An 8110-nucleotide genomic window follows, 5' to 3' on the forward strand; every position below is an offset into this window, starting at 1 on the left:
CCGGCTGCTGCCGTCAGGGCACGGCCGCGGGTAAAAGCACCAGGATTATAGGCAGCCAGGGGTGAAATGTGAGACGGCAGAGCCCGCCGCCGAGTATTTGTAACGTCCATAAAAATGCGAGGGGGAGGGAGGAAATTCTGGGTAGTCCTTACTCAGCTCGAGCTATTAGCATGCTTGAGTGAGGTTTACCTCTCCTGCATCTGCCCCTCTGGTTTACTGTGTCTAATAATGTGATCTTCAGAGAGCCTGAGAGGGGTGACACAGGGTGAAGCATTCAGAAACTCAGCAAAAATATGGCTGGTTTGACCCTAAGCTGCCAATTACAACATGTTCTTAGTAAGATACCTCTTGATAGAGTTATTGACTGAATAATAGCAACTCAAGGATAGCGATAGGCATGCAGATTGCCTCAGTGATGGGAGCAGCACTTTGGAAAAGAAGTTGAAACCTGGATCCTACAACCGTCTAATTTAAATGTACTTGTTAAGATGTCTGTGGGTACAGCAAAGCTTTCTGTCAGAAACGCATATAATGAGCTGGCAAACAGGAACACTACAACAGCCTTGCTAAGTGCAGGCAGGCGTGTAGGGTTGCCTAGTCGTCTCGCTGCAATCAGTGTTTTTCTTGGGAGCCTCCTGTCTGGAGCTGAGCATCGTCACACTGGGACTCATGCCACGGGCTCGGCTGTCGGGTTGCCTGCACTGCTACTTGGTAGGGAAGAAAAGTCCTGAAAGAAAGCAGAACTAGGCTTTTTATAGCCAGAAGTTTAAGCTGATGTAGCAGAACAAAGAGTGTGTTTCTGTGATTGCTTTTTACCCGCTGAAGATGAGTAATAAAAGTCTTCTGGTTTAGGACCTTGATAGGAAATAAGGACTACACAGGGCAAAATGCTGGTAAAATCACTTTGAAGCTGATGGACCCAATGGATGCGGCCCCACTTAGCTATGGACAGGGCTATACTGCAACATGTGGTCCTGGCCTTATCTCCTTGTCCTCCCATCATGTGTGCTGTGTGAAAGCTTCAGTGGAACAGAAGAGGAGTGGAAAACTTCCATGCCACATAAAAGCACACACCGCTTTTCGGCAAAGGGGAGCCCGGGTCTGTGAATCGGTGCTCTCCCATTGCATAGGAAAGCCTTGTCCAACAGTTTCCCTGCAAACCACCCCAGGAAGCTCTGTAGTCCTCCTGGCAGCTGCTTGCCACTTGTCGTCAAGGCCCAATTCTTGCAGAGCAGATGTTTTAGTAAGCAGCCTCTGGCCTTGCTCTGTGGCTTGCTATTACTCCTTGTTCTTTTCCCTATATACTTGTTTTTTCTTTACTACCTTTTGGTTACTTGGAGAGGGAAGCCAGAAGAAATAGCCATTCTGATCAGACTATAGTAGGTGAGGGGACAAGATACTACCACCAGAAGGAGTTTTTTGGCAGTGGTGCCAGGAGGTGGCAAACTGTGCCCTGCTGCCTGTGATGGATTTGATTTGCCTTCCTCAGTTGGGCTTGCCACCACTCAGTAGGATCAGCCCACAGCAAGGCCCCACTATAGTACAAGGAAATTCCTCTGCAGAGGAGTATGCATGAGAAGTGGTGTGTTGATGGTGCAGACCAGATGTTATCTCTGACTGAGACCTTTGATGGTGGTGTCTGACATGGTGGTGTCTGAAAGCCCTTCTTCTGCTGCAAAGCACCTTGAGCAATGCAGTCCCACCAGTGAGTGCGGGGATATCACGCCCCAGCTCTCCTCTCCATCACGGGAAACAGACCTCAGCCACGGCTGTGCCAGAGGGGTGTCAGGCTCATCAGCAAGTAGTGGTTTCTTGCAGCTGCCTCTTGGCCCCTGTGTTTCCAGTGGCTGCTGATGCCATCAGAGAAGGCAGGGGGCAGGACACTGCAGTGCAAGCTGGAGAAGCCACCCAGGAGCAAAGTGTGGTAGAGAGTTCCTGCACAGAGGCTGCCAGGGATTTTCCTGGGGTGGCATCTCAGGCCAAAGCAACTGTTGGCAATAACCTTCGGGGAGCTCAGCCTGTTCGGCAGTAGCTGATACAACCCACCGGTTCATTTCTGAACATCACGCAACAGCCTGTGAGACACATATAGTGCACTCAGCTTTCCATGAAGCTCTCGACCTTGTATTACTCTTAAAAGAAATGATATCTTTGTGGGGTAAGCAGATTAATAACAAAGTAAGAGATAGAAAGTAAAGCACAGGAACAATGATCAATTTTCATAGCAACAGGAGGTTAACAGATGAACTTCCTGGGGATGAGGAGTCTGTTCTGCCCTGGAAATTCATGAGTGAGTGGGCAAACAGGATGAATAACAGGAGGACAGCATTTGCTGATGTTATTGGGGGTAATTGACAGTGAAACTAAAACTGGGGATAAGAAGTTGCTGAGACCTGAAGGTCCTGAGTGACCTGCTGATAAAATGGTGTGTTCATTTCCATGCTGCTAAGTGAAACAGAAAAAACAATTCTAATGATACATGCACAAATGTACGCGGAGTGTTATCACTCAGAAGAGATGTCTTTGTGGATAGTTCTTCAAAAACATCGCACATTCTTTAACTGTCAAAGGGAAACTGAACGCTAGGAATGATTACAAAAGGAATGAAGAACAAAATGGAAAACATGGTTAAGCTCTTCTGTGAGCACTGCACCTTGAGTACCACGGGTGCCTCTAGTTGCTTCATCTGCTCATGAATGCAATAAAACACAAAAAGGCACAAAAGGCAACAGAATGGTTATAAAAGTTGTCCCTGCAAGGGAAAACGCAAGTTGTTTACGTCTAATCAATGGTCTGAGGAAAGGCAAACCCCACAATGTACCATGACAGAATAATTCAAAACAAAAGGAAACAAATTTCCATCAGTGTACCGTTGAATTGTGGAACACGTTGCTGCAGGAGAGAAAGGGAAAAAGTGGTTAAACAAACCACATGGGGTAAAGGCCCATCAACGGCTGTGAAATACAGTAAGGCATGGCACATTGCAAAGGCTGGGGGACCCAAGCAGGGGCGGTAGGTGCCCTGCACACTTCCAGGTCCAAAGTTAGCACGGGCCGAATCCTGTCCAAGGTCTTTTCTCCTGCATCGCAGGAAAGCACAGTCTTGGCTAAGAGGACAAGCCATGGCACAGGTAACAATATGACTATTGCCCACTTCTGCAGGTATTGAAGAAAGGAGAGGTTTCTGTAGGGGTTTTATGCTGGATATGGCAGAGGAAGAGTCAGCAGAGTGACTCAGAGAGAAGTGGCTCAGCTAAAGCAATGGAGTCAGGAAATGACCTAGTGAAGTTGTTGGAATGGTCCTGGCCTCACAGCACACTGCGACAGCCCATGACTTTGATTTTCTGTGGTATATATTACATGGAGAATAACTGATTGAAAAAAGTTTTTTTACTTCCATATGTGGCATTTGATCCAATGAATGCAGTGAAAGATGGATGCCATTGATATAAATGGGTCAAAAAAGTGGTTAAAGTTATTTCTATTTACAGATAGATAAAATATATAAATATGCAATAAAAGCTGAAGTTACCCTCAGATGAAAAATGTTGTGGTTTCTGTACAGACAAAACAGATCGTGTTTCAAGATTAATATTATCTTTCTCATGTAGTAGTTACAATTAAGTCCCTGAAGAATCTCCTTTTTCTGTTAACTGTTTAGGGCATGATAACATTTTGGTGATTTCTGTCTATCAAGATTAAAAAATCATCCATGCAATGTTTTATTAATGCCTTAGTTATAATTTCCTCATAATGACATTCAATGCTTTACAGGTCTGTCACTGATTTACTTTCCTGGAGTTCCTGAAGGAATGCTCCATCATTTGGAAAATTGGTCATTTATTTTTGACTGTCTTGTTATGTAAACAAAACGGCAGCAGGGCAATTTTAAAATTACAATTCAAAACAGTATGATGTTTATCTGATTATGTGATAACATATTTTAGCTCTCTACTTTTCTACTGCTGCTGAGCTATCTTTTTTATATTAACAAGATGTATTATGCGTTGTTATATCTAGGTGATGAAGTGCTGCAACATATTTTTGTTTGTAACACCATTTCTGTGCTTATTTCTGTGCCTCCAACTCAGTTTTAAGCCAATATTGAGTGCAATATTGTTTCATTTAGAAATTATTGAAAAAGAAAAAAATAAATTTAATTAATATTTTGATTTAATATAAAATAAAATAAAAACAAAAAGAAAGAGGACATTTCTTTGGAATGCTGAACCATAATCTGCAGTGATCAAAATAAATTTGATTACTACATCAAAGAAGTCATCTGTCAATCACTGTTAAGTATAAGCAGAGAAGATTTTGGAAACGTCAAAAATTATGACTTTTTTCACATCTTCATGCACTTGTATGTCATGGCTATGTATTTGCTGAATTCTTTTGACTTTCTCTATTTGTTTTAAAGATATGTGTTCTCCTTTCTTTAGCAGCAGTAAAGCTGTCACACTAACTCTATAAATCCACCACAGGAATGACTGAGGCCAAGCTCTTGCAAATCCTGTTACCTCAACATTTCTAGCATTTTATCAATGTTGTTTGAATCACAGCATCTCATAATGTAATTGAATTAATATATTTAAATTTGGTATCTCTGGAAAATAATATTCTGATTCAAAGCACCTTAAAATATTGACATTGCTTTAATACACCATTTTGGAGTTTGTCTTAGAAATTATCAGTAACCACAGTAACCAAACACATACACCTCTTACATTCACATCTACTTTCTGCTCCCTCAGATCATTATTTGGGATGATAAAAATGGAAAGAATTTGACTTTTTACAAGCTGAATACAAGCTCGTATGAAGGCTGTAGCTTTGGACGTCCTTTTTTCTTCATCTTCTTTTCTATAACTGTAATGGCATTTTTGAGAGTTACAGTCTTGTACATATTATGTATAAATACACTATATGCCCATAGGACATATTTCAGCTGCATTTTGTATATTAACTACTGGGATCACGTGCTTAGCTAAGCTGAACACTATCTGCTTCTGCAACTGACAGGACAGGGATAACGGGGCAGATGCTCAGAGCATGGCCAGATATTTATTGCTAGCATTATGTTAAGACAGACTCAGCTTAATGTACAGCGCTGTGCAGATCGCACATGTTAAAAGAAAGATAGTTGTTATCACAGCACTTCCAGCCAGACATGATGTAAAAAGTGAAATGCAGAGAAAGGAGAAGGGGAAATGAGTTCAGTGAAACAGCTCCTTGGGTTTCCCCATCTGCATCCTGCAGCTCAACACTCTACACATGAAGACCGTATGCCTACATCGCTGTCTGAAGGCTTGTCCCTCCTTTCTTTTCTGCACATTGCTCCCACCCTTGCCCGGTAGCTGTGGTGCCCTCCTGTGCACTGAGCCTCAGGGCCCCTGGGGGTGACCCCCGGGGTGACCTGGGCAGCTCGCATGAATGCCACCGCTGCAGCGTCACCCGTCACCCACTGCTCCTGCAGAGTGCCTGCTCCCCAGGCCGCCTCCATGGGACACCGTCCCGGCCACAGACATCTCTGCCCCCCCCAAAAAGTGGGCAGAGCATGGCTGAGGCATGATGCCCGCCGCCAAATCCGTGGGCATAGCACCATGCACACCATCCCTGGAGGAGTGCTATGCCTCCCCAGCGCTGCGTTACGTGATGGGAGCAGACTTCCTCATTTTGTCTGTCTTTTAGTATGTGTGTATGGTTACAGAGGGACATATTTTTTCTGTGGAAACCAAGAGAAACGGCTGAAAGAATGGAAAAACTCAACTCTCAGCAAAGGTGGCAAAAAGTAGGGATTATTTTGTTTGAAGAGAAAAATAACTAAAACTGTAGGTGATCTGATTGAACTCCTTCTAAACTAGCCAAGGACTATTGTATGATTAAAAATTAAAATAAATTTGAGTTTTTTGAATGTATTGTGCAGTAAAAAACAGATTTTAATTAATAGGGAATGTAAGCAAGCAGAGGCTAAGCAGATGTTATCCAATGAAGATGGAGATGCGTACATGGATAGTTTCATTGCTGGGTAAGGGTCTTGGTTCAAGTAGCAGTCACATTTGCAAATGAAAATGGCATGTCCACAAAATACAGCATTAACACATTCAAACTTTTTGAATAACTTCAGTATTCAGAACAGCAGAGTAACAAAGTGCCATTTTGAAGCAGCAGGAGATGCATTTTGCTTATTATTTTTGCAAGAATTTTAGCTAGTGGAAAAGAAGTTCTTTCCATCTGAGATCTGGTCAAGAACTGAGCCAAAGCAGCAAACTTGAATCTCTGGATTTCAGATTGAAAGCTTTCAAAAAATGCTAACAGAGTGTCTGCCAAGACCCTGATACCGGTGGTAAAAAGTCTTCAAAGTAAGTGGGGCTGTTTTAATTTCAGAGACAATTGGACCCCCCCATGATTCAGTGCATTTGAAGCACAGTTCAAGAAAGTTTCCTTCCACTGAAGCAAAACACAGAGCTAGTTCCCTGGCTGCCATCTGCCATCATGTACTGTGGCAGGCTTTATTCACTGAAGCATCGCTACTTTGCATCAGGGAAGGATGCAGCTGTTTAGGTTAGGAGTCTTGAAGGCCTGGCGGGAAGCAAAAAAACCCGAAAAAATTGAATTCGGCAACGGTTGGGTTCTTGGGATGTCTTGCTGAAAATGGACCTCTTTTGGGACAGCAAAGAAGGACAAAGCAAGAAGCTAGTTTTCCCCTGACTTCGTACTGATATGATGTTAATAATATTTTTGCAATGCTGGAAGAATGGACTTTGTTTCACTGTGATGCTTGATGTGCAGTATTTAACTGTCATAATATTGGGGGCACTGACTTTCTAGCCCTGCTGAATTAAGCTGAAGCTATTGCTGCCCACAGTTGCCTTATCAACCATTTTCCTGGAAGTGGTTACCTCCTCCGTAAAGACAGTCTACAGCTTGGTCTGTTGCTTTAAACCATCAGTGACCATGTTGTACCCTGGGCTGCGGAGCACCATGGGTTAGGGTGGGCTTAGCATCAACCTTGCTGTCTCCTTTGCAAGGGGCTGCAAGAGCTGGTCAAGCAGGTATGGTCAAGGTGTGATGATAACATCTTTAATGTTATCATCTTTAATGTCTGGGAGCCTGGAGAGGGGCTGCCTTGGCGGGTGCTACCCCATGCAGTCGGGCCCTCACCCACGGGTCTGAGCAGGGGATAGAGCAGGGGCTGGTCACGGGGCCACGGCCACCCTGGGCATGGCCAGGGGACAACAGGTGATGGGGCTGGAGATGAGCCTCTGCAACGATTAGTGCCCCCAGGTCCTTGACATTGAATCACCTCTGCTGAGCCCATGAGGGGTCGTGAGTCAGAGCTCTGTGGTATGCCATGCTTTAAAACAACGTGGTTGTGTCCTATGTCAAGTTTATTCAGTTAACAAGTGACCTTCTTGCTAATTCAGTTCCCTCTAATTGTCTCCAAATTCTCTCAAAGCTTATTCTGGAAAATGCAATCCAAGTTGTGTTTTGAGGCTCGCCAGCAGTGTGCAGGGACTGTATGGCCAGTTACATCTCGGCTACCACCAGCTGGGACAAGTCACTGCTGACGAGGCATGTCAGTAGCTAAGAAGGAAATTCGTAGCAGGACATCTGGAACTCAGCTGTGGAAACCTAACACCTATTCCCTTAACAGCACAAATAAATAGACACCTTGGCTAGACCTAAGCTGTCCAGGTAACAGTGGGTTGGAAAGAAAGAGGCTGTTAAGGTTCTCCATGTGTGCAGAGCATTGTAGCATACCTGCAAGTGTGGGCAGCCTGGATTAAGGCTACCTACACCCCTGTGTTGTGGTTTAACCTCAGCCAGCAACTGAGCACCACACAGCTGCTTGCTCACTCTCCCCCCCGCAGCTGGTGGGATGGGGGAGAGAATCAGAAGAGTAAAAGTGAGAAAACTCATGGGTTGAGATAAGAACACTTTAATAATTGAAAAGTAATAATAATAAACGAATATACAAAGCAAGTGATGCACAATGCAATTGCTCACCACCCGCCAACTGATGCCCAGCCAGTCCCCAAGCAGCGGCCCCCCCGGCCAGCTTTCTCCAGTTTACATACTGAGCATGACGTCACATGGTATGGAATGTC

This window comes from Aptenodytes forsteri, unplaced genomic scaffold (assembly GCF_000699145.1).
Source record: "Aptenodytes forsteri isolate BGI_AS27 unplaced genomic scaffold, ASM69914v1 Scaffold220, whole genome shotgun sequence".
NCBI lineage: Eukaryota > Metazoa > Chordata > Aves > Sphenisciformes > Spheniscidae > Aptenodytes > Aptenodytes forsteri.